Below are 25,325 nucleotides of genomic sequence, written 5' to 3'. Positions count from 1 at the left end.
ATCTTTTTAAAATGATGAAGCTGGCAATAATCTCAGTTATGTCTGACACAATCTCTTTCCATTCCATCCATGCTACTTCACAAAGAAAATAAACCGGGGCTTCCCTGGTGGCGCAGCGGTTGAGAATCTGCCTGCCAATGCAGGGGACACGGGTTCGAGCCCTGGTCTGGGAAGATCCCACATGCCGCAGAGAAACTAGGCTCGTGAGCCACAATTACTGAGCCTGCACGTCTGGAGCTTGTGCTCTGCAACAAGAGAGGCCACGACAGTGAGAGGCCCGCACACCGCGATGAAGAGTGGCCCCCGCTTGCCACAACTAGAGAAAGCCCTCGCACAGAAACGAAGACCCAACACAGCCAAAAATAAAAATATAAATAAATAAAAATTAAAAAAAAAAAAAGCTTTAAAAAAAAAAAAAAGAAAATAAACCAAGTGATATGTTCAGGACCTATGAGTACGAAATGTAATAAGCCTCAATTCTTTCTTCGAAAATAGGCTATCTATAGCAGGACTATACAGATAACATTAAGTTTTATTTAAACTAAATTGGAGACAAAAATAAAATAGAAAGCCATTTTAAAATTTAACAGATTAAAATATTGTTAGGGATTCTCCATCCTATTTTGTGGTTATGCCAACACCTCAGATGGAACACTGACAAAATCAGAAAATGTTTTCTCAAGCACAGCTAACTGTGTGAGATATTTCAGATGTTTTACGGAGGTGGTAAGCTGTGACTGTATCCATTCCAAAACATACACCAAGAATACTATTAGATAAAGCAAGTGTCTCTTTATAATATATAATTATATATCATAATATAAAAACTATGTAATTGTAATATATAAATGATAACATATCATATATAATCTATAATATCATAATTATATAGAAATATATAGTAAATGTATAGTATAATGTATAGACAATTTGTGAACTATTTACTATAAATAAATATGTGAACTATTTACTATAAACTATTTCTGATTTATAGTATAAACTATTTCATACATAATACATAATATATTATACTATATAATAGAACTGTTATATGTAAACAATTTATGTATTTTAATATATTATGATGTACACAAATATGCAAACTATTAAAATACATAAACTATTTGATGCATATTTTGATATATAAACTATTTAATCTGCAAGTGATTGAATACTCATTTTTTCTGCTTTCTCATAACATGGTCAAATCTAAAATGCATTTTTTTTTCTGCTCAAAATATAAAAGAGGAGAATTCCAAATGTTTCAAGTCTCTTAACTGCATCATTTAGAGGTTTTTTTTTTTAATCTTTATTGGAGTATAATTGCTTTAGAATGATGTGTTAGTTTCTGCTGTATAACAAAGTGAATCAGCTATATATAAACAAATATCCCCATATCTCCTCCCGCTTCTGTCTCCCTCCCACCCTCACTATCCCACCACTCTAGGTGGTAACAAAGCACCAAGCTGATCTCCCTGTACTATGTGACTGCTTCCCGATAGCTATCTATTTTACAATTGGTAGTGTATATATGTCATTGCAACTCTCTCACTTTATCCCAGCTTACCCCACCCCTTCCCCGTGTCCTCAAGTCCATTCTCTATGTCTACATCTTTATTCCTGTCCTGACCCTAGGCTCTTCAGAACCTTTCTTTTTTTTTTTTTAGATTCCATATATATGTGATAGCATACGGTATTTGTTTTTCTCATTCTGACTTACTTCACTCTGTATGACAAACTCTAGGTCCATCCACCTCACTACAAATAAATCAATTTCATTTCTTTTTATGGCTGACTAATATTCCATTCTATATATGTGCCACATCTTCTTTATCCATTCATCTGTCGATGGACACTTAAGTTGTTTCATGTCCTGGCTATTGTAAATAGATCTGCAATGAACAGCATGGTACATGACTCTTTTTGAATTATGGTTTTCTCAGGGAATATGCCCAGTAGTGGGATTGCTGGGTCGTATGGTAGTTCTATTTTTAGTTTTTTAAGGAACCTCCATACTGTTCTCCATAGTGGCTGTATCAATTTACATTCCCACCAGCAGGGCAAGAGGGTTCCCTTTTCTCCACACCCTCTCCAGAATTTATTCTTTGCAGATTTTTTGATGATGGCCGTTCTGACCAGTGTGTGGTGATACCTCATAGTAAATTTGATTTGCATTTCTCTAACGATTAGTGACGTTGAGCATCCTTTCCTGTGTTTGTTGGCAATCTGTATATCTTCTTTGGAGAAATTTCTATTTAAGACTTCTGCCCATTTTTAGATTGGCTGGTTTGATTTACTGATATTGAGCTGCATGAGCTGCCTGTATATTTTGGAGAGTAATCCTTTGTCAGTTGCTTTGTTTGCAAATATTTTCTCCCATTCTGAGGGTTGTCTTTTGGTCTCGTTTATGGTTTCCTTTGCTGTGCAAGAACTTTTACGTTTCATTAAGTACCATTTGTTTATTTTTGTTTTTATTTCCATTTCTCTAGGAGGTGGGTCAAAAAGGATCTCTCTGTGATGTATGTCATAGAGTGTTCTGCCTATGTTTTCCTCTAAGAATTTTATGGTGTCTGGCCTTACATTTAGGTCTTTATTCCATTTTGAGTTTATTTTTTTGTACGGTGTTAGGGAGTATTCTAATTTCATTCTTTTACATGTAGCTGTCCAGTTTTCCCAGCACCACTTATAAAGAGGCTGTCTTTTCTCCATTGTATATCTTTATCTACTTTATCAAAGATAAAGTGACCATATGTGCATGTGTTTATCTCTGGGCTTTCTATCCTGTTCCATTGATCTATATTTCTGTTTCGCTGCCGGTAACATACAGTCTTGATTACTGTAGCTTTGTAGTATATTCTGAAATAAAATAATTATTTATTTTTAATAATTATTTTCTTTAATAATTTATTTTATTTTTTTCTTTCTTTCTTTCTTTTTCTCCTCCCCTTTTTTCTGAGCCATGTGGCTGACAGGGTCTTGGTGCTCCTTCCGGGTGTCAGGACTGTGCCTCTGAGGTGGGAGAGCCGAGTTCAGGACATTGGTCCACAAGAGATCTCCTGGCTCCACATAATATCAAATGGTAAAAACTCTCCCAGAGATCTCCATCTCAATGCTAAGACCCAGCTCCACTCAACGACCAGCAAGCTACAGTGCTGGACACCCTATGCCAAACAACTAGCAAGACAGGAACACAGCCCCACCTATTATCAGAGAGGATGCCTAAAATCATAATAAGGTCTCAGACACCACAAAACACACCATCAGACGTGGTCCTGCCCACCAGAAACACAAGATCCAGCTAAATCCACCAGAGCACAGGAAATAGTCTCCTCCATCAAGAAGCCTACACAACTCACTGAACCAATCATAGCCACTAGGGGCAGACACCAAAAACAATGGGAATTACGAACCTTCAGCCTGTGAAAAGGAGACCCCAAACACAGTAAGTGAAGCAAAATGAGAAGACAGAGAAACACACAGCAGATGAAGGAGCAAGGTAAAAATTCACCAGCCCAAGCAAATGAAGAGGAAATAGGCAGTATGCCTGAAAAAGATTCCAGAGTAATAATAGTAAAGATGATCCAAAACCTTGGAAATAGAATGGAGAAAATACAAGAAACCTTTAACAAGGACCTAGAAGAACTAAAGAGCAAACAAACAATGATGAACAACACAACAAATGAAATTAAATAATTTCCAGAAGGAATCAATAGCAGAATAACAAAGGCAGAAGAACAGGTAAGTGACCTTGAAGATAAAATAGTGGAAATAACTCCTGCAGAGCAGAATAAAGAAAAAAGAATGAAAAGAATTGGAAACAGTGTTAGAGACTTCTGGGACAACATTAAGTGCACCAACGTTTGAATTATACAGATGCCAGAAGAAGAAGAGAAACAGAAAGGGACTGAGAAAATATTTGAACAGATTATAGTCGAAAACTTCCCTAATATGGGAAAGGAAATAGTCAATTAAGTCCAGGAAGCACAGAGAGTCCCATACAGGATAAATCCAAAGAGAAACATGCCAAGACACATATAATTCAAACTATCAAAAATTAAATACAAAGAAAAAATACTAAAAGCAGCAAGGGAAAAAAACAAATAAAATAAAGGGGAATCCTCATAAGATTAACAGCTGATCTTTCAGCAGAGACTCTACAAGCCAGAAGGGAGGGGCAGGACATATTTAACGTGATGAAAGGGAAAAACCTACAACCAAGATTACTCTACCTAGCAAGGATCTCATTCAGATTCGACAGAGAAATTAAAACCTTTACAGACAAGCAAAAACTAAGAGAATTCAGCACCACCAAACCAGCTTTACAACAAATGCTAAAGAAACTTCTCTGGCAGGAAACACAAGAGAAGGAAAAGACCTACAATAACATACCTAAAACAATTAAGAAAATCGTAATAGGACGATACATATTGATAATTACCTTAAATGTAAATGGATTAAATGCTCGAACCAAAAGACATAGACTGGATGAATAGATACAAAAACAAGACTCATATATATGCTGTCTACAAGAGACCCACTTCAGACCTAGGGACACATACAGACTGAAAGTGAGGGGATGGAAAAAGATATTCCATGTGAATGGAAATCAAAAGAAAGCTGGAGTAGCAATTCTCATATCAGACAAAATAGACTTTAAAATAAAGACTATTACAAGAGACAGAGAAGGACACTACATAAAGATCAAAGGGATCAATCCAAGAAGAAGATATAACAATTGTAAATATTTATGCACCCAACATAGATGTACCTCTATACATAAGGCAAATGCTAACAACCATAAAAGGGGACATTGACAGTAATGCAATCATAGTAGGGTACTTTAACACCCCACTTTCACCAATGGACAGATCATCCAAAATGAAAATAAATAAGGAAACACAAGCTTTAAATGATACATTAAACAAGATGGACTTAATTGATATTTATAGGACATTCCATCCAAAAACAACAGAATACACCTTCTTCTCAAGTGCTCATGGAACATTCTCCAAGATAGATCATATCGTGGGTCACAAATCAAGCTGTGGTAAATTTAACAAAATTGAAATTGTAACAAGCACCTTTTCTGACCACAACGCTATGAGACTAGATATCAATTACAGGAAAAAGTCTGAGAAAAATACAAACACATGGAGGCTAAACAACACACTACTAAATAACCAAGAGATCACTGGAGAAATCAAAGAGGAAATCAAAATTTCCCTAGAAACAAATGACAGTGAAAACAGGACAACCCCAAACCTATGGGATGCAGCAAAAGTAGTTATAACAGGGAAGTTTTTAGCAATACAGTCCTACCTCAAAAACAAGAAACATCTCAAATAAACAACCTAACCTTACACCTAAAGCAATTAGAGAAAGAAGAAGAACAACAACAACAAAAACCCAAAGTTAGCAGAAGGAAAGAAATCATAAAGATCAGATCAGAAATAAATGAAAAAGAAATGAAGGAAAACATAGCAAAGATCAATAAAACTAAAAGTTGATTCTTTGAGAAGATAAACAAAATTGATAAACCATTAGACAGACTCATCTAGAAAAAAAGGGAGAAGACTCAAATCAGTAGAATTAGAAATGAAAAAGGAGAAGTAACAACTGACACTGCAGAAATACAAAAGATCATGAGAGATTACTACAAGCAACCATATGCCAATAAAATGGACAACCTGGAAGAAATGGACAAATTCTTAGAAAAGCACAACCTTCCAAGACTGAACCAGGAAGAAATAGAAAATATAAACAGACCAATCACAAGTGCTGAAATTGACACTGTGATTAAAAACCTTCCAACAAACAAAAGTCCAGGACCAGATGGTTTACAGGCGAATTCTATTAAACATTTAGAGAAGAGCTAACACGTATCCTTCTAAAGCTCTTCCAAAATATAGCAGAGGGAGGAACACTCAGGGCCATCATCACCCTGATACCAAAACCAGATTAAGATGTCACAAAGAAAGAAATCTACAGGACAATATCCTTGATGAACATAGATGCAAAAATCCTCAACCAAATACTAGCCAACAGAATCCAACAGCACTTTAAAAGGATCATACACCATGATTAAATGGGTTTTTTTCCAGGAATGCCAGGATTCTTCAATATATGCAAATCAATCAATGTAATAAACTATATTAAAAATTTGAAGGAGAAAACCCACATGATCATCTCAATAGATGCAGAAAAAGCTTTCAACAAAATTCAACACCCATTTATGATAAAGACCCTCCAGAAAATAGGCATAGAGGGAACTTACCTCAACATAATAAAGGCCATATATGACAAACCCACAGCCAACATCGTCCTCAATTATGAAAAACTGAAACCATTTCCTCTAAGATCAGGAGCAAGAAAAGGTTGTCCACTCTCACCACAATTATTCAACATAGTTTTGGAAGTTTTAGCCACAGCAGTCAGAGAAGAGAAAGAAATAAAAGAAATCCAAATCAGAAAAGAAGAAGTAAATCTGTCACTGCAGATGACATGAAACTATATAGAGAGAATCCTAAAGATACTATCAGGAAACTACTAGAGCTAACCAATGAATTTGGTAAAGTAGCAAGATCTAAAATTAATGCACAGAAATTTCTTGTATTCCTATACACTAATCATAAAAATCTGAAAGAGAAATTAAGGAAAACCTCCCATTTACCATTGCAACAAAAATAATAAAATACCTAGGAATAAGCCTACCTAAGGAGACAAAAGACTTGTATGCAGAAAACTATAAGACACTGATGAAAGAAATTAAAGATGATACAAAGAGATGGAGAGATATAACATGTCCTGGATTGGAAGAATCAACATTTTGAAAATGTCTACACTACTCAAAGCAATCTACAGATTCAAAGCAATCCCTATCAAACTACCAATGGCATTTTTCACAGAACTGTAACAAAAATGTCACAATTTGTATGGAAACACAAAAGACCCTGAATAGCCAAAGCAATCTTGAGAAAGAAAAACGGAGCTGGAGGAATTAGGCTCCCTAACTTCAGACTATACTACAAAGCTACAGTAATTATGACAGTATGGTACTGGCAGAAAAACAGAAATATAGATCAATGGAACAGGATAGAAAGCCCGGAGATAAACTCATGCACATATGGTCACCTTATTTTTGATAAAGGAGGCAAGAATATACAATGGAGAAAAGACAGCCTCTTCAATAAGTGGTGCTGGGAAAACTGGACAGCTACATGTAAAAGAATGAAATTAGAACACTCCCTAACACCATACACAAAAATAAACTCAAAATGGATTAAAGACCTAAATGTAAGGCCAGACACTATCAAACTCTTCAAGGAAAAATAGGCAGAACACTCTATGATATAAACCACAGCAAGATCCTTTTTGACCCACCTCCTAGAGAAATGGAAATAAAAACAAAAATAAACAAATGCAACCTAATGAAACTTAAAGTCTTTTGCACAGCAAAGGAAACTATAAACAAGAAGAAAAGACAACCCTAGAATGGGAGACAATATTTGCAAATGAAGCAACTGACAAAGGATTAACCTCCAAAATTTACAAGCAACACATGCAGCTCAATATCAAAAAAACAAACAACCCAATCCAAAAATGGGCAGAAGACCTAAATAGACATTTCTCCATAGAAGATATACAGATTGCCAACAAACACATGAAAGGATGCTCAACATCACTAATCATTAGAGAAATGCAAATCAGAACTACAATAAGGCATCACCTCACACCAGTCAGAATGGCCATCATCAAAAAATATACAGAGAATAAATGCTGGAGAGGGTGTGGAGAAATGGGAACCCTCTTGCACTGTTGGTGGGAATGTAAATTGATACAGCCACTATGATGAACAGTATGGAAGCTCCTTAAAAAATTAAAATCGAACTACCATACGACCCAGCAATCCCACTACTGGGCATATACCCTGAGAAAACCATAACTCAAAAAGAGTCATGTACCAAAATGTTCATTGCAGCTCTATTTACAATAGCCAGGACATGGAAACAACTTTAGTGTCCATCAACAGATGAATGGATAAAGAAGATGTGGCACATATATAGAATGGAATATTAGTCAGCCATAAAAAGAAATGAAATTGATTTATTTGTAGTGAGGTGGGTGGACCTGGAGTCTGTCATGCAGAGTGAAATAAGTTAGAAAGAGAAAAACAAATACCGTATGCTATCACATATATATGGAATCTAAAAACTAAAAATAAAAAAAAAAAATGGTTCTGAAGAACCTAGGGGCAGGACAGGAATAAAGACGCAGACATAGAGAATGGACTTGAGGAGACAAGGAAGGGGAAGGCTAAGCTGGAACGAAGTGAGAGAGTGGTATGGACATATATACACTACCAAATGTAAAATAGATAGCTAGCCGGAAGAAACCACATAGCACAGGGAGATCAGCTAGGTGCTTTGTGACCACCTAGGTAGGTGCGATAAGGAGGGTGGGAGGGAAACGCAAGAGGGAGAGGATATGGGGATATTTGTATACGTATAGCTGATTCACTTTGTTATAAAGCAGAAACTAACACACCATTGTAAAGCAATTATACTCCAATAAAGATGTTAAAAAATAATTGAAATTAAAAATTAAAAAAAATAAAAATAGTTCTGTTCAAAATGCTTACAATTTAAAAGCAAATTAAATATGTAAAGTGAAAGAGCATTAGGTATCTAGAAATAAAGTGATAAACAGGATATTTAAAACTAATGCTTTATTTTATTTTAACGCCATCGTTCCAATTATCAAGCGGAAATTTTATAAAGAACTTTGCATATTAGTTCCTGTTCATGCTCGTACTTGCAGTAGAAGGTTTGAGTAACACCTTAGATCTTAGACTTTCAGCAAATTTTCAATTACTCTATGCTAACTCCACTTGCCTATTAGGTGCTTCATTAACCTATTGGACCTCTTTTCTTTCTTTTACAGTAAGGCAAATCTGTCAAGTATTACATAATATACTTACATCCTCTGTCTGTATTCTGACACTGTTTAAGCTACAGAGACATCTATTTTCAGCTGAATAAAAATCAATCTTTTGCCCGTTCTCAGCTGTATTCCCAACTTTCAAGGTCTGGCATGTAGGAGGTATGGCGATGGGTCTTTGTTGAATTGTCTATCTGCCTCTCTAGGCTTCCACCTAATCCCTTTTGGCAGTCCCTATCCAAAACTACCATCAGTGTTTCATTAGTTTCAGTCTCAACTGTGTTTGGTCATTATCTCCCCCTTAGTTAAGCAGGTTTTACTGGTTGTCCTTAGGAATGTGGTATTGCTAGTGTTCTTTTGAACTTTAATTGCTTATCTCACAGTAGAAAATTTCGATGAATTTTATCAAAACTATTTCACTATCATCATCATAAAGTCAGTACTTTCCAAATACTCACTTGATAAATAAATCAGTATTCTGTGATTTTCATTTCTGTCTTTATTTGCACAGTCATAAATACCCTCAAAATAGTGTATACATTTTATTATTCAGTTTATCTAAGAATGGTTGAAAATAATTTTCCAAGTAAAAGATTGAGTTCAGCATTTTTAACATACAAAAGCAATTGTGTAATAAAGAAAAATATGTCTAGCATAAGATAATAGCTGGAATGTGATAAGGGTACACAAAATTTAATCTAAACATAATGTAGGCAGGGTCAGGTTCAAGTTCATGTAACATGTGCAGCACACAGAGCTTTGGGCTCTGCTATCTCTGTATTGAAATTCTCATTGACTTTGAACATTTTCATTTTGCACTGGGCCCTACAAATTATGTAGCAGTTTCTGAATACAGGAGAAGACAGTTTACTGGTTCACTATGGATCAGTAAACAAAACCTCAATTATATATACACATATAACATGTGTCTTAATGCGTATCAAATTTTTACCACAATTCTTATTTTAGAGATCTGAATTTTCACTTAACTTAGAAGACAGAGATATTCTCTCATTGTTTCACTTTCAGTACCAATTTGTGATTATGGAGATAAGCTAGCTCCTCAGATTTTGCCAGATATAAAAAAATGATTTTGTCAGAAACAATCATTTGGTGAAAAACCAAAACTTAGAAAACAAAGTGGAGAATATGCTGATATATGTAACAGGAAGGGTAGATTTTAGTTTAAATTTATCAAGGCCTCATTGGTTTTAAGTTTAAAGGATGTTTTGGCTTTGATTGGTGGGGTTCAGTGAATGTCATTCTCATTTGGATTGATTTACATTTGTGTCCTACCAATATTCCCTGGGACTAAAGTGAACAAAGGGATAGGAAAGAGAATATATAAAGAATTCCTATAAATCAAAGAAAAATGGCAAATAATTTGATAGAAAAACAGACAAATGATATGGACAGACAATTCAGACAACAGCTAATAAATATTTAAAAAACTCAACTGCACTTGTGATTATAGTCACACATATCAAAACCACAATGAAATAACATTTTATTCCCATCAAAAGCAAACAATTTTAAGGTGTCTGAGAATACAGCTTAGGCAAATTCTCACCCTGTTTCATGGGAGTAAAAACTGGTACAACTGCTTTAGAGAGCAATTTCACACAGTAAATGTCTGGTAAATGTGAAGAAGCAACTCACCTGTAATGGAACAATTCTATACCCAGTTATAAGCCCTAGAGAAACTCACACATGTGTAAAAGCAGGTATGTACAAATCTTCATTGCAACATTGCTTATAATAGAAGAATTTAGTGCTTATTATTAAGAAAATGGACAAATCAATTGTATTATATTCGGATGGTGGGATATTATCTAGCGGTTAAAATAAATAAATTATAGCAACATCAGTCAGCAAAAGTAAATTTTTAAAAACCAGTGTTAAATGTAAAAAGCAAATTGCAAAAATATATAAATAGTATGATAAAAATTGTGAAATTTTAAGAAACAAAAATATGCAGTGTTATTTCTAGTCTATGAATACCTGACACATATAATACAAATATAAACATATGAATAGGAATGATACCAATTTAAGGACAATGCTACATCTGGAGAGAGGGGGAAGATCAATGAAGGATACAAAGAGGGATTCAACTTCTATCTGTAGCATTTGATTCAAAAAGATATGGCAAAATATTGACTTGTTAAGTTAGGAGAGCAAGATTAAATAAGCATTCGTTATCTTATTATTTTCAGTATGTTTGACATCTTTTGTTTAAATAAGGTGAAAAAAAGGATCAAGAAGGCAGAGTTTGGGAAATGAACAAATTTTGCATACACAATATCCAATAGCACCTCCTAACTAATTGGCAATTTGAATGCAGCAAAATGAGGCAGCTGTTTGGAAGCAGAATCTGTTATACAGTGTGAGTTATCTGGAGCTTTTACTTGAGTTTTGCCTCATTAGCAATCATGTCTATCACTAATTGTAAAGACTAAATCTCCATACAAAATTACATGCAATTAAAACAAAAGCATAGATGCCAGAGGTAAGGCCATTGCTTGGAAACCAAACCTTTGTGTGTGTGTTTTGGGGAGGGGGCCTGGATTCATTGCAGCACAGTGTTCACAGGCGTCGCGTAAGCTCACTGTACACTTTTCTTTCATTTCTCATTTCCTCTAAAATTCAATTGCCCAGATTTGCCTTGAAAGGAGAAAAAATCATCTGGCATTCTTTATGACAATTTCACTCCAGCTACACCATGAGCTATTTCAGTGGATTGGGGGTACGTGGGAAGGCAAGAAGAGTGGGAAGCTAACAATTCCTTGGATAGGCTCACACCCTAGCTGCTGGGTACATGCCTTCCCAGGTGAACAGTTTGCCGTGTCACGGGTGCTGGGAATGAATCTGCTTGGTGACACGCACTGCATGCATTGGAGACCACAGTGTCTGTGCGTGCATTTGATGGCAGATGATTATATGCACTTTCCCATAAAGGGAGACGGAAAGAAACCTTTGAGATTAATTTCCACTGTCAGCAGCTTTAGAGATGAGATCTATCCCAGTACATCTGCTTCTTTTCTAATTTAGGACAGTCTTGGAGATAATTTTATCTGATGGGAGAGGACTGTTTTTAAATATAGAAATGTAATTTCAGAATATTGAAAACAAAAAGAGCCCCAAGTTGCTACAGTATCACATGCATACGCATATAAACACGTATTGATAATTTTGCATTTAGAAATATTTTTCCTTCCATGTTTAAATTGTTTCTTCTTTTACTGGGTATCATATATAAAATACTGCTCATGGCAGAGACTATGAGGCTGTATTTTACTGTAACAGATTATGGCCTGCTATTTAAAACATGTGGTAATAATGTTAATGGTAAAAATAGGGCCATTTGAGGGTGGGGTAAGGATCTTCTGGTATTCAACTATCATTTCAATGAACAATTATTTTCACAGTAAGTGCTTCTTGAGTCCATTAGGTATTATTGCTTATGGTAGACGATGGTAATCTAAAATGACAGATTGCTTTCTTTTGAAAGAAATAGATACCCCGTGATAAAGAAGTATGTGAGAGATGTAATTATGGTCCTAACCTTAATTTAGATTTAGAATTTTAATTGTTCAAAGTAATATGATCCAATCTGGCAAAAACTAAACAGTGTTCCCTAGGAAGGAAACATGACTTGACAATTGTAATGCAGATATCAGCTGAGCTACCCTTCTCCTTGAGAGCTAACTGAAACTGACGTGAACACCATCCTGGGAGGGGGGAACCTCACATCTCTCCAAATTCTTTTTTGGGATTCTTATGGATAGAGTATAGTTATTAATGGGGATGCAGCTCCCATGTCCTTAGATTTCCATAGCAGATTTTTGAGAGAGCAACTCCTAGTCCTTCTCTACTTCTCGCTCACTTACTCCTTCCCAATAAAGAAGAAGGAGCATATATAAAGGGACCTGGGTGACTGTGGAAGGCTCTGTCTCCTATGGATTCTCCCTCCCAAGGGAACTGTCATTAGGACTCTCCTATTCCTTATTTCTTCATGCTGTAAGCTCACTAGGGATGACTTTGCTGCACCAGGAGCCTGGCCAACAGCTCTGGGCTGGTGAATTTAATCCAAGGGGCAATATATTAGGAAAATTGATTGTATTCCCAGGTCCAGTGGACTTCTCTTCAATTAGTTTCAGCAGCCACAAAGCAGATAGACAGCTCTTCAACTCTCCAACTTCAGCAACTATTTTCCATTGAGTCAGAAAGGAAGAGAGGAAGACATGGGTTATATTTATTCCCGTCATTAGTGCATAGATCAGGAAATGCTGAGAAATATGAGAGCATCTTTTGGAGACCATAATGACAGGCTGAGGGCGGAACTTTCATGTGGGACCAAAATAGAATGTTGTGATGCTTTAGTGAGGGTGGGTCTTGACATCTTTGACCTTCCTGCCTTACAGCTACATGCATTGTGATTGGTGATACAGTCCTGGGCTGATCAATAACAAGATTGCCTGAGGAGACAGACCTCAGCATCCTCCCTCAGTAGCAGACTTGGACAGGACAGATCAGCCAGGGCAGAGATTAAATTATGTAGAAAAGCCTTTTTTGGCTGTGTCTTGAGCTTAATCCTCTACCATTCTTCCATGCATTCATTGGCTGAATCATACTGCCTTTTTTTTGGTACCTTGGTCAAACCAAATATATTCCTGTCTCAGGATCTTTGCTCATGCTATTCCCTGTACCTGAAATATATCCCACGTGATATTTGTATGCCTGGTTTTCTTGCTTCATTTAAGTCCCTCCTGAAATACTACCTTCCCAGAGGGGCTCTTTTTCTCATATATTATCTTGTACTAAAATAGCACAAGCCATCCCAGTTTTTTTCTCCTTTTCTTGCTTTATTTTTCCTTATAAGTGTATCAATCTCAGATACTATATTTTATATGCATTTTAATTTAATTTAATATATATGCATTACCTGTTTCTATCACTAGAATATTAGACTCTATCACTAGAATATTAGAATATGAGGAAAGGACCTGTCTCATTGGCCACTGTTGACCCAGAGCCTAGTGTGTGATTAATAAATAAACAATTCTTCCAATGGAATTACCTTGCTTTTCTTTATTTTTCTTTCTTTTCTCTTTCTCTTATTCTGACAAAAAACCCAAAGCATACTGTTCAAAACCAGTTTAACTCTTCCCCGAACAAACTGATTTCTGCAGGGTCAATCCTTTTTTAGGTTACTTTTTGGCCTTGGGTTAATGATACTTTCCAAGAAAATGGAATATTCCCTACTTAGTAAGGTTTCTATTCTCTCTTACTTCATCATTCATTTTTGTGAGAGAAGCCACAATTAGAATCTCCAAAATCCAAAATGGTGGTCATAAATTATATTGCTAATAAATCAGAGTAAAAATGTGAACCTAGGTGGTGGGCGAGTGGAGAGGAAGGTGACCATCAGCCTGAGGACAAGTCACAGGACAAAAGGAGCCCAGATCCTCTGCCCTTGACCTTTATGCATTTCCCAGGAAGACTGAGAAATATGTGTCAGTTAATCTTCTGCCACTATCTAATGCCTGTCACTTAGCAACATAAAGGCCAGTTCCTAATAATATTCAATAATATTCAAATATTCTAATACTTTTCAGTAGTCTATGCTGAAGACTGCCTCTTGATCTGCAGAGACCTGGACAGCTGAAGAACTAACTGAGAAACATTCTGCAGAGATGACAAAAAATGTGGCATACCCACCACTGCCCAAACACTCTGCATGCTTAAGCATTGCTTGTTTGGAGTTGAGACTCTCCTGTGATCTAAACCGTTTCCTGGCCACATATATCTTTATGTCGTCCAAGGTTAACCATAGCAGTCTACATACTGAGGCCAGGTGTCTTACTGAAGATCATGCTAGTTTTGAAAAATTCGTATAGCTGCAGAAACTCAATATAGCCAAACTGTCAAAGGGAAAAATATAGCCAAGACCACACTAACTAAAGCACTGAAGACTGAATCTTACTACTAGGAAGTAGATGCTCCCACACTGGTCACAGGAGCAGCTTCACACCCACCTATTCTTTTGGACATCAAATACGTAGACTTCTCCATTCTTTGAAGATACTGGCTGTGCATCAATACACTGGAGTATCATAGGGACATATAATTAACATTCCTCTCTGCTCCTTTTTAGTTCTGAACCAACTCTGAAATTAGACATTGGTGTAAGAGAAATGGAGAGCTCTTATCAGCTTTATTATGACTATGATTAAATTAGAAAATGAATGTTGGGATTAGAGCCAAAATCGGGCTTCAAATATTTCTCTGAATTAAACCTATTTCCCCCAAATCTCTGCTCTGTGTAGCAGCCATGGTCTCAGAAGGATATTAGAGTCATTTAAATAAAGTCAAATATAGGAACTATTTAGCATCACGTGGACAACGCATAGGAATGCTGAAAAACCATGGGCTGGTCGACAGCAGAGCTATTTTTAGCCGTAGGCACAAAGAAGTTTTTTAAAGTCAGAAGGAGAGAGTCAAATCGAGTCACTATGAAAGGAGATAGGCAATTCTGCAGGAGACAGCCAACGTGATAGACAACTTGAACTCAATGTTCTGTTTCTATTCAATCTTCTACCACAACTCCCTGTTAGTCATATCCACCCAAAAGCCAGAGGAAAAAGGATCATTTGATATATTCCATCCAAGTCACCCTCTTGGGGTGGACACCAGGCAAAACAGAAGTGGAAAGTGGAACTAGATGAGTGAACACAAGACATCTGGTCCACCTGGAAAATACATCATAGGGATGAGCAGAGAATGGCTACCCGTCAAGCACAGGTTTCTTGAAGAAAGAGAAAGAAAGGATTAAGCCACTCCTACCCAGTTTCTTCCCTAATCTCTTCAATCTTCCCTGGAGAAGATAGTCTACAAATTTCTCTACCTTGTTACTCCTGCATAATGGAAATTTCCTACCAACTATAAAAGTACAAGGAGTGGAGAACAGGTATCTTCTCTAATACTTACCAGTGGATCCAAGAAAACACACTAAGTAGAAGTGGTTGAAAATGAGAGCCTGCCCGTTTCCTCCCCTGAGTGGAATAGCTACACCCCTGGAATAAGCCTTGATTGTTAAGTTCCATGGGTTAAGAAAACAAATATCTGGGTAATGTTAGGGCAAACCCTGGTCCTCTTGACAACATACTTCCATGAGAAGATTTCCTAGAGACTTTCTAGCTTCTCCCTAAACAGGGAGAGATAATTTATCTCAAGAGTGTGACCAGAAAAAAAGAAATTAATCAGGTAAGGAAACCCCATCTATGTTCTCCCTTTAAAAATGTTGTGAAAGAACTTTAAATGAAAACCTACAAAAAAGTTTAAAACTTTGAGTTTAATAAAATTAACAAAAGTCTTAAAAGAGGCTTAAGAATCTCAAGGTATTTACCAAACATTTTTCAAGATGTCAAAAATCTTTAGTGACTCTTGTATACTATTCTTATATTTTTTCACAACAGAGTAATCCCAAACTGAAGGAATTGCTTCATGTTTAATTATTAAATCCAAGCATTGTTCATTTTAACGTTCACTAGCTGTTTTAAAAATGGAATGATGTTTGGTGCTCCCACATTAGATTGCTATGAACCAGATGCTTTTTTATGCTTTAATGTTTGACAATATTTCAAAAATAAAAATGACTACTAAGATATAACCTTCACGGTCATCTTTATTTCTTTGTCTAAGATCACAAATTTTTGTAAATGCTTATTAGGTACTCTCAAAGACTTGTGGATATGGCATAGGTCATCTGAGCTGAACAGATACAGTCAATCAGTGGGGGAGCATATCTAGATATTAAAGGATTATGTTTTATATTTATTTGTATACCAAGAATAAACAATAAAACAGAGACGATACTTTTCACCAAGAAAATTACCTAAATTTTTGTGCTGCTGCCATTTAGCTTGCTTTATTTTTTAAGGCAAATTTCTCATAACTATAAATGCAGAGGCTTACACAGTTATGTAGCAATCTAATAAAAGAAATCTGCTTTGGTTTCAATTTTATGGACTGGTTTCCAGGGGCTTATTATTACAGGAAAATTATATGGCTCTTCTTGTTGTTTTGGCACTGATGAGAAGGATCACAATGATGGTGACTTTGTGAACCTTTGAGAAATATAATCACTGTTCATTTTTTTATGAAGTAAGTAATTCATGGAAAGAATCCTTATTCTGTTTTTGACATCATAATAAATATTTTTGCATTTTAAAAGTGTATAAGAGTTATTTCATTTTCTCAGATTAAAAAAAAAAAGTTCAATGGTACTTGGGGTACAGACATTCTCATAGAAATATGCCAAACCAATAGGTTTTGGAAAGAGGGTTTCCTCAGTAAAGCTGGGGGATGTCACTCAGGAAATGATAAGTAGCTTGATTTCAGTGACTCAAACAGATCTTTGCGCTTTATCTGCTCTTTATCCAGATACATTAGTATAAGCCTGGAACCTGTGTGTTTTCAGATAGTTACATTTTTATATTAGAAATTCCTGGTCTTTGTACAGAGTTCTTTATCTATAAATGGAAAGGCAAAATATTATTTCCAAAATGCATATAGGCATTTAAAGAAAAAAAAGTTATTTTTGTTGAGGGTAAATTTTTGAAATATTTAATGCAATAAGATATTTCTATAAAAGGCTTTGAGGACTCTTCCTTGTAGTAGTGACCACTCTATTCTGCTATTAGAAGCTAACTTTTGGAGGACCTTCAAGATGGCAGAGGAGTAAGATGTGGCGATCACCTTCCTCCCCACAAATACATCAAAAATACATCTACATGTGGAGCAACTCCTACAGAACACCTACTGAACGCTGGCAGAAGACCTCAGACTTCCCAAAAGGCAAGAAAATCCCCACATACCTGGGTAGGGTAAAAGAAAATATAAAAAACAGAAACGAAAGAATAGGGATGGGACCTGCACCTCTGGGAGGGAACTGTGAAAGAGGAAAAGTTTCCACACACTAGGAAGCCCCTTCACTGGCGGAGCCTGCGGGTGGTGGAGGGGGGAAGCTTTGGAGCCATGGAGGAGAGCGCAGCAACAGGGGTGCAGAGGGCAAAGCAGAGAGATTCCCACACAGAGGATCGGTGCCAACCAGGACTCACCAACCCGAGAGGCTTGTCTGCTCCCCCGCTGGGGCAGGTGGGGGCTGGAAGCTGAGGCTCAGGCTTTAGAGGTCAGATCCCAGGGAGAGGACTGGGGTTGGCTGCATGAACACAGACTGAAGGGGGCTAGTGTACCACAAATAGGGAGTCTGGGAAAATGTCTGGACCTGCCTAAGAGGCAAGAGACCATTGTTTCGGGGTGCACGAGGAGAGGGCATTCAAAGCACCAATTAAATGAGCTCCAGAGATGGGTGCAAGTTGCGGCTATCAGCACAGACACCAGAGATGGGCATGAAACGCTAAGGCTGCTGCTGCAGCCACCAAGAAGCCTGTGTGCAAGCACAAGTCACTAAACACGCTTCCCCTCCCAGGAGCCTGTGCAGCCTGCCACTGCCCGGGTCCCTTGATCCAGGGACAACTTCCACAGGAGAACACACGGCTGTGCCTATGGCTGTTGCAACATCACGACGGCCTCTGCCACCACAGGCTCACCCCTCATTCCGTACCTCTCCTCTCCCCGGCCAGAGTGAACCAGAGCTCCCTAATCAGCTGCTCTTTAACCCCGTCCTGTCTGGGCAAAGAACAGATGCCAGAGGGTGACCTACATGCAGAGGCAGGGCCAAATCCAAAGCTGAACCTCAGGAGCTATGCGAAAAAAGAAGAGAAAGGGAAATTTCTCCCAGCAGCCTCAGGAGCAACAGATTAAATCTGCACAGTCAACTTGATGTACCCTGCATCTGTGGAATACTTGAATAGACAACGAATCATCCCAAAATTGAGGCAGTGGACTTTAGGAGCAACTGTAGACTTGGGGTTTGCTTTCTGCATCTAATGTGTTCCTGGTTTTATGTTTATCTTAGTTCAGTATTTAGAGCTTACTATCATTGGTAGATTAGTTTATTGATTTGGTTGCTCTCTTCCTTTATTATTTTGTATATATATATATATATATATATATATTTTCCTTTTTCTCTTTTTGTGTGTATGTGTATGCTTTTTTGTGTGATTTTGTCTGTATCGCTTTGCTTTTACCATTTGTCCTAGGATGCTGTCTGTCCTTTTTTTTGTTTTTTGATATTTTTAGTATAGTTTTTAGTGCTTGTTATCATTGGTGGATTTGTTTATTGGTTTGGTTGCTCTCTTCTTTCATTCTTTTTTAAATTTTTTATTAGTTTTTTATTTTTTTAATAATATATTTTATTTTTATTTTAATAACTTTTTAATTGAATTGAATTGAATTGAATTGAATTTTATTTTATTTATTTACTTATTTCTATTTCTCCCTTTCCTCCAAGGCACGTGGGTGACAGGGTCTTGGTGCTCAGGCCAGGTGTCAGGCCTGAGCCTCTTAGGTGGGACGGCCGAGTTCAGGAAATTGGATGACCAGAGACCTCGCATCCCCACGTAACATCAAACAGTGAAAGCTCTTCCAGAGATCTCCGTCTCAATGCTAAGACCCAGCTCCACTCAATGACCAGCAAGCTCCAGTGCTGGACACCCCATACCAAACAACTAGCAAGACAGGAACACAAAGCCACCCATTAGCAGAGAGGCTGCCTAAAATCATAATAAGTTCACAGACACCCCAAAACACACCATCGGACTTGGTCCTGCCCACCAGAAAGACAAGATTCCATTTCCATGCAAATGGAAATCAAAAGAAAGCTGGAGTAGCAATTCTCATATCAGACAAAATAGACTTTAAAATAAAGACTATTACAAGAGACAAAGAAGGACACTACATAATGATCAAGGGATCAATCCAAGAAGAAGATATAACAATTGTAAATATTTATGCACCCAACATAGGAGCACCTCAATACATAAGGAAAATGTTAACAGCCATCAAAGGGGAAATTGACAGTAAGATAATCATAGTAGGGGACTTTAACACCTCACTTTCACCAATGGACAGATTATCCAAAATGAAAATAACTAAGGAAACACAAGCTTTAAATGATACATTAAACACGATGGACTTAATTGATATTTATAGGACATTCCACCCCTAAACAACAGAATACACTTTCTTCTCAAGTGCTTATAAAACATTCTCCAGGATAGATCATATCTTGGGTCACAAATCAAGCCATGGTAAATTTAAGAAAATTGAAATCATATCAAGCATCTTTTCTGACCACAATGCTATGAGACTAGATATCAGTTATAGGGAAAAAATCTGTGAAAAATACAAACACATGGAGGCTAAACAATACACTACTAAATAACCAAGAGATCACTGAAGAAATCAAAGAGGAAATCAAAATATACCTAGAAACAAATGACAATGAAAACATGATGACCCAAAACCTATGGGATGCAGCAAAAGCAGTTCTAAGGGGGAAGTTTATAGCAATACAATCCTACCCCAGGAAACAAGAAACGTCTCAAATAAACAACCTAACCTTACACCTACAGCAATTAGAGAAAGAAGAACAAAAAAACCCCCAAAGTTAGCAGAAGGAAAGAAATCATAAAGATCAGATCAGAAATAAATGAAAAAGAAATGAAGAAAACACAAAGATCAATAAAATTAAAAGCTGTTTCTTTGAGGAGATAAACAAAATTGATAAACCATTAGCCAGACTAATCAAGAATAAAAGGGAGAAAACTCAAATCAATAGAATTAGAAATGAAAAAGGAGAAGTAACAACTGACATTTCAGAAATACAAAGGATCATGAGAGACTACTACAAGCAACTATATGCCAATAAAATGGACAACCTGGAAGAAATGGACAAATTCTTAGAAAAGCACAACCTTCTGAGACTGAACCAGGAAGAAATGGAAAATATAAACAGACCAATCACAAGCACTGAAATTGAAACTGTGGTTAAAATCTTCCAACAAACAAAAGCCCAGGACCAGATGGTTTCACAGGCAAATTCTATCAAACTTTCAGAGAAGAGATAACACCTATCCTTCTCAAACGCCTCCAAAATATAACAGAGGGAGGAACACTCCCAAACTCATTCTATGAGGCCACCATCACCCTGATACCAAAAGCAGAAAAAGATGTCACAAAAAAAGAAAACTACAGAGCAATATTACTGATGAACATAGTTGCAAAAATCCTCAATAAAATACTAGCAAACACAATCCAACAGCACATTAAAAGGATCATACAACATGATCAAGTAGGGTTTATCCTAGTAATACAAGGATTCTTCAATATATGCAAATCAATCAATGTGATAAACCATATTAACAAATTGAACGAGAAAAACGATATGATCATCTCAATAGATGCAGAGAAAACTTTCATCAAAATTCAACACCCATTTATGATAAAAACCCTCCAGAAAGTAGGCATAGAGGGAACTTACCTTAATGTAATAAAGGCCATATATGACAAACCTACAGCCAACATTGTTCTCAATGGTGAAAAACTGAAACCATTTCCACTAAGATCAGGAACAAGACAAGGTTGCTCACTCTCACCACTATTATTCAGCATAGTTTTGGAAGTTTTAGCCACAGCAATCAGAGAAGAGAAAGTAATAAAAGAAATCCAAATCAGAAAATAAGAAGTAAAACTGTCACTATTTGCAGTTGACATGATCCTATACCTAGAGAATCCTAATAATGCTACCAGAACACTACTAGAGCTAATCAATGAATCTGGTAAAGTAGCAGGATCCAAAATTAATGCACAGAAATCTCTTTAATTCCTATACACTAATGATGAAAAATCTGAAAGAGAAATTAAGGAAACACTCCCGTTTACCATTACAACAAAAAGAATAAAATACCTAGGAATAAATCTACCTAAGGAGACAAAAGATCTGTATGCAGAAAGCTATAAGACACTGATGAAAGAAATTAATGATGATACAAACAGATGGAGAGATATACTATGTTCTTGGATTAGAAAAATCAACATTGTGAAAATGACTATACTACCCAAAGCAATCTTCAGATTCAGTGCAATCCTTATCAAACTACCAATGTCATTTTTCACAGAAGTAGAACAAAACATTTCACAATTTGTATGGAAACACAAAAGACCCCAAATAGCCAAAGCAATCTTGAGAAAGAAAAATGGAGCTGGAGCAATCAGGCTCTTGGACTTAAGACTATACTACAAAGCTACAGTAATCAAGACAGTATGGTACTGGCACAAAAACAGAAATATAGATCAATGGAGCAGCATAGAAAGCCCAGAAGTAAACCCATGCACATATGGTCACCTTACCTTTGATAAAGGAGGCAAGAATATACAATGGAGAAAAGATAGCTTCTTTAATAAGTGGTGCCTGGAAAACTGGACAGCTACATGTAAAAGAATGAAATTAGAACACTCCCTAACACCATACACAAAAATAAACTCAAAATGGTTAAAGACCTAAATGTAAAACCAGACACTATAAAACTCTAGAGGAATACATAGGCAGAACACTCTATGACATACATGCCATCAAGATCCTTTTTGACCCACCTCCTAGAGAAATGGAAATAAAAACAAAAATAATCAAATGGGACCTAATGAAACTTAAAAGCTTTTATGCACAGCAAAGGAAACCATAAACAAGATGAAAAGACAACCCTCAGATTGGGGGAAAGTATCTGGAAATGAAGCAACTGACAAAGGATTAATCTCAAAAATATGCAAGCAGCTCATGCAGTTCAATATCAAAAATCAAACAACCCAATCCCAAAATTGCCAGAAGACCTAAGTAGACATTTCTCCAAAGAAGATATACAGATTGACAACAAACACATGAAAGGATGCTCAACATCACTAATCATTAGAGAAATGCAAATCAAAACTACAATGAGGTATCACCTCACACTGGTCAGAATGGCCATCATCAAAAAATCTAAAAACTATAAATGCTGAAGAGGGTGTGGAGAAAAGGGAACCCTCTTGCACTGCTGGTGGTAATGTAAACTGATACAGCCACTATGGAAAACAGTAAGGAGGTTCCTTAAAAAAACTAAAAATAGAACTATCATATGACCCAGCAATCTCACTACTGGGCATATACCCTTAGAAAACCATAATTCAAAAAGATTCATGTACTACAATGTTCATTGCAGCTCTATTTACAATAGCCAGGGCATGGAAGCAACCTAAGTGTCCATTGACAGATGAATGGATAAAGAAGATGTGGCACATTTATGCAATGGAATATTACTCAGCCATAAAAAGAAGTAAAATTGAGTTATTTGTAGTGAGGTGGATGGACCTAGAGGCTGTCCCACAGGGTGCAGTAAGTCAGAAAGAGAAAAACAAATACCGTATGCTAACACATATATTAGGAATCTAAACAAACAATAAATGGTTCTGAAGAACCTAGGGGCAGGACAGGAATAAAGATGCAGAAGTAGAGAATGGACTTTACGACACTGGGAGGGGGAAGGGTAAGGTGGGACGAAGTGAGAGAGTGGCATGGACATATATACACTACCAAATGTAAAATAGGTAGCTAGCGGGAAGCAGCCACATAGCACAGGGAGATCAGCTAGGTGCTTTGTGTCCCTCTAGAGGGGTGGGATAGTGAGGGTGGGAGGGAGACGCAAGAGGGAGGAGATATGGGGATATATGTATACATATAGCTGATTCACTTTGTTATACAGCAGAAACTAACACACCGTTGTAAAGCAATTATACTCCAAAAAAGATGTTTCCAAAAAAAAAAGGCTTTTAGTCCTGTTTTATTGAAGTGTTTTTTTCCTTTCTGAATTCCTTACCAAAATGGATAGGATTATTTAATTAAAAGATACAGATTTATGTTAGGAATACAAAGGAATGGCATTTAAAGATAGTAACATTTGAAGTATATTTACATTACCTTAATTTTCTATGTTCTGTAAAACAGGTGATGTTTATGAATTCAGCTATTGATTTAAGCAGATGAGAAAGCCAGAGGTATCCAATTTTCTCAATAGTCAATAAAATAAACACTAGTTGCTCTGCCCAGACAAAACAGATGGATCATAATGTTTGCATAATATATTCATGTTGATGGTGAGTATACTCATTAAGTTTGAAACTACAGTATTGCAAATTAAATTTTAGAAATTACAGTTCTATTAATTTGCTTTCCCTATATTGTTCAATTCATAATAGAAGCAAAAGATAAAATATGCATTTAATGGTCATATTTTATAGTTTTTGCATCAAATTCATTACAGTTTTAAAAAATTTCACATGGTTTGTGAAGTTAGACATTTTTTTCATTTAAAGTACTTATAAACGTTTGTTAAGAGAAAATAACTACCTATTAAACAGCATGTTTTCAAATTAATTCCAATATTGATATATAAAGAAATCCTCTTTTCATTGATTAGTGGCTATCATCTACCTATTTTATGATTTTGATTAAAAATATTTCCCTGTGCCCTTCCAAATAAGAAATACTGACCAAAATTATGAAAGATGACAATATTATATGTTGGCAAAAATGTTTGATCAATGGGAAGTATCATACTTTATGGTAGCGTTATAAATGAATACAGTATCGATCACAGGTGACCTTGGCCTGCAGTGACTTGAAGTAGGATCTCAATTCTCTGACCAGAGATTAAAGCCAGGCTGCAGCAGTGAGAGCAGCTAATCCTAACCACTAGACCAGGAGGGCCAGTGGCTAGTGACGAGGCCCTGGCTCTTCTGCTTTGGAGAAAGGAATTTCAACAAATAGACGGAAAGTAGTGAAGCAAGTGTTTACTAGGAGGAAAAAAGTACGTGTGGATAGACGCACAGGGGCGGGCTCACAGAAAGGGTCATGCCTTTGGGTAGTTTAAATTACTTATATGGGGCAGTTCTTCCGGGTTTCCTCTGGCCCATCATCTTGCTTTGCCTGGCTCTGCGTCCATATGTGGTTTAACTCGGAGCCCTCCCCTGTGTGCGTGTGCATCTTTTAGCCAAGATGGATTCCAGTGCAAGGGTCTCTGGGAAGAAGAACATATTATGGCCTGGCGCCCCCTCCCTTCTCTGACCTCTGAGGCATCTTTCTGTGCATGTGTAGTTTGGGGGGTCTCTTTGACCTCAAGAATGAGAAATATGTGTCTCCTTATCTTCTATCCAAGCAGGACTCAGCTCCTTTTTGTTCCTACTATTATCTTTATCTTGGAGTACCTGTCTGCAGGGGCCAGATTCCAGCTGCTCAGCCTGAGACCCACCTATCTCCTGCCTCAGTATCTTTGAAAAAATAATTATCAAGTTAAACATGAGCATTGCATATGATCCAGAAATTTCCTTTTAAGTACATACTCTACAGAAATCCCCACATATATGCTACTGGAAATATACACAAAAATATT

At 36.7% G+C, this 25,325-nt stretch overlaps 1 long non-coding RNA gene across 1 annotated transcript in view; it reads right to left on the bottom strand.

Moving 5' to 3' along the window:
• The window catches only part of LOC309661037, an 852,613-nt gene extending 832,940 nt beyond the window's left edge, over positions 1–19,673 (bottom strand). Inside the window, exon 1 of the long non-coding RNA XR_014263817.1 lies at positions 1,648–19,673. This is a non-coding gene — a long non-coding RNA (uncharacterized lncRNA). The remainder of the gene's footprint in view (positions 1–1,647) is intronic.
• Between the last annotated feature and the right edge of the window lie 5,652 nt (positions 19,674–25,325).

Source organism: Balaenoptera physalus (assembly GCF_965194825.1).
Source record: "Balaenoptera physalus genome assembly, chromosome: 5".
Classification (NCBI taxonomy): Eukaryota; Metazoa; Chordata; class Mammalia; order Artiodactyla; family Balaenopteridae; genus Balaenoptera; species Balaenoptera physalus.
This window is presented reverse-complemented; position numbering and strand designations above follow the sequence as displayed.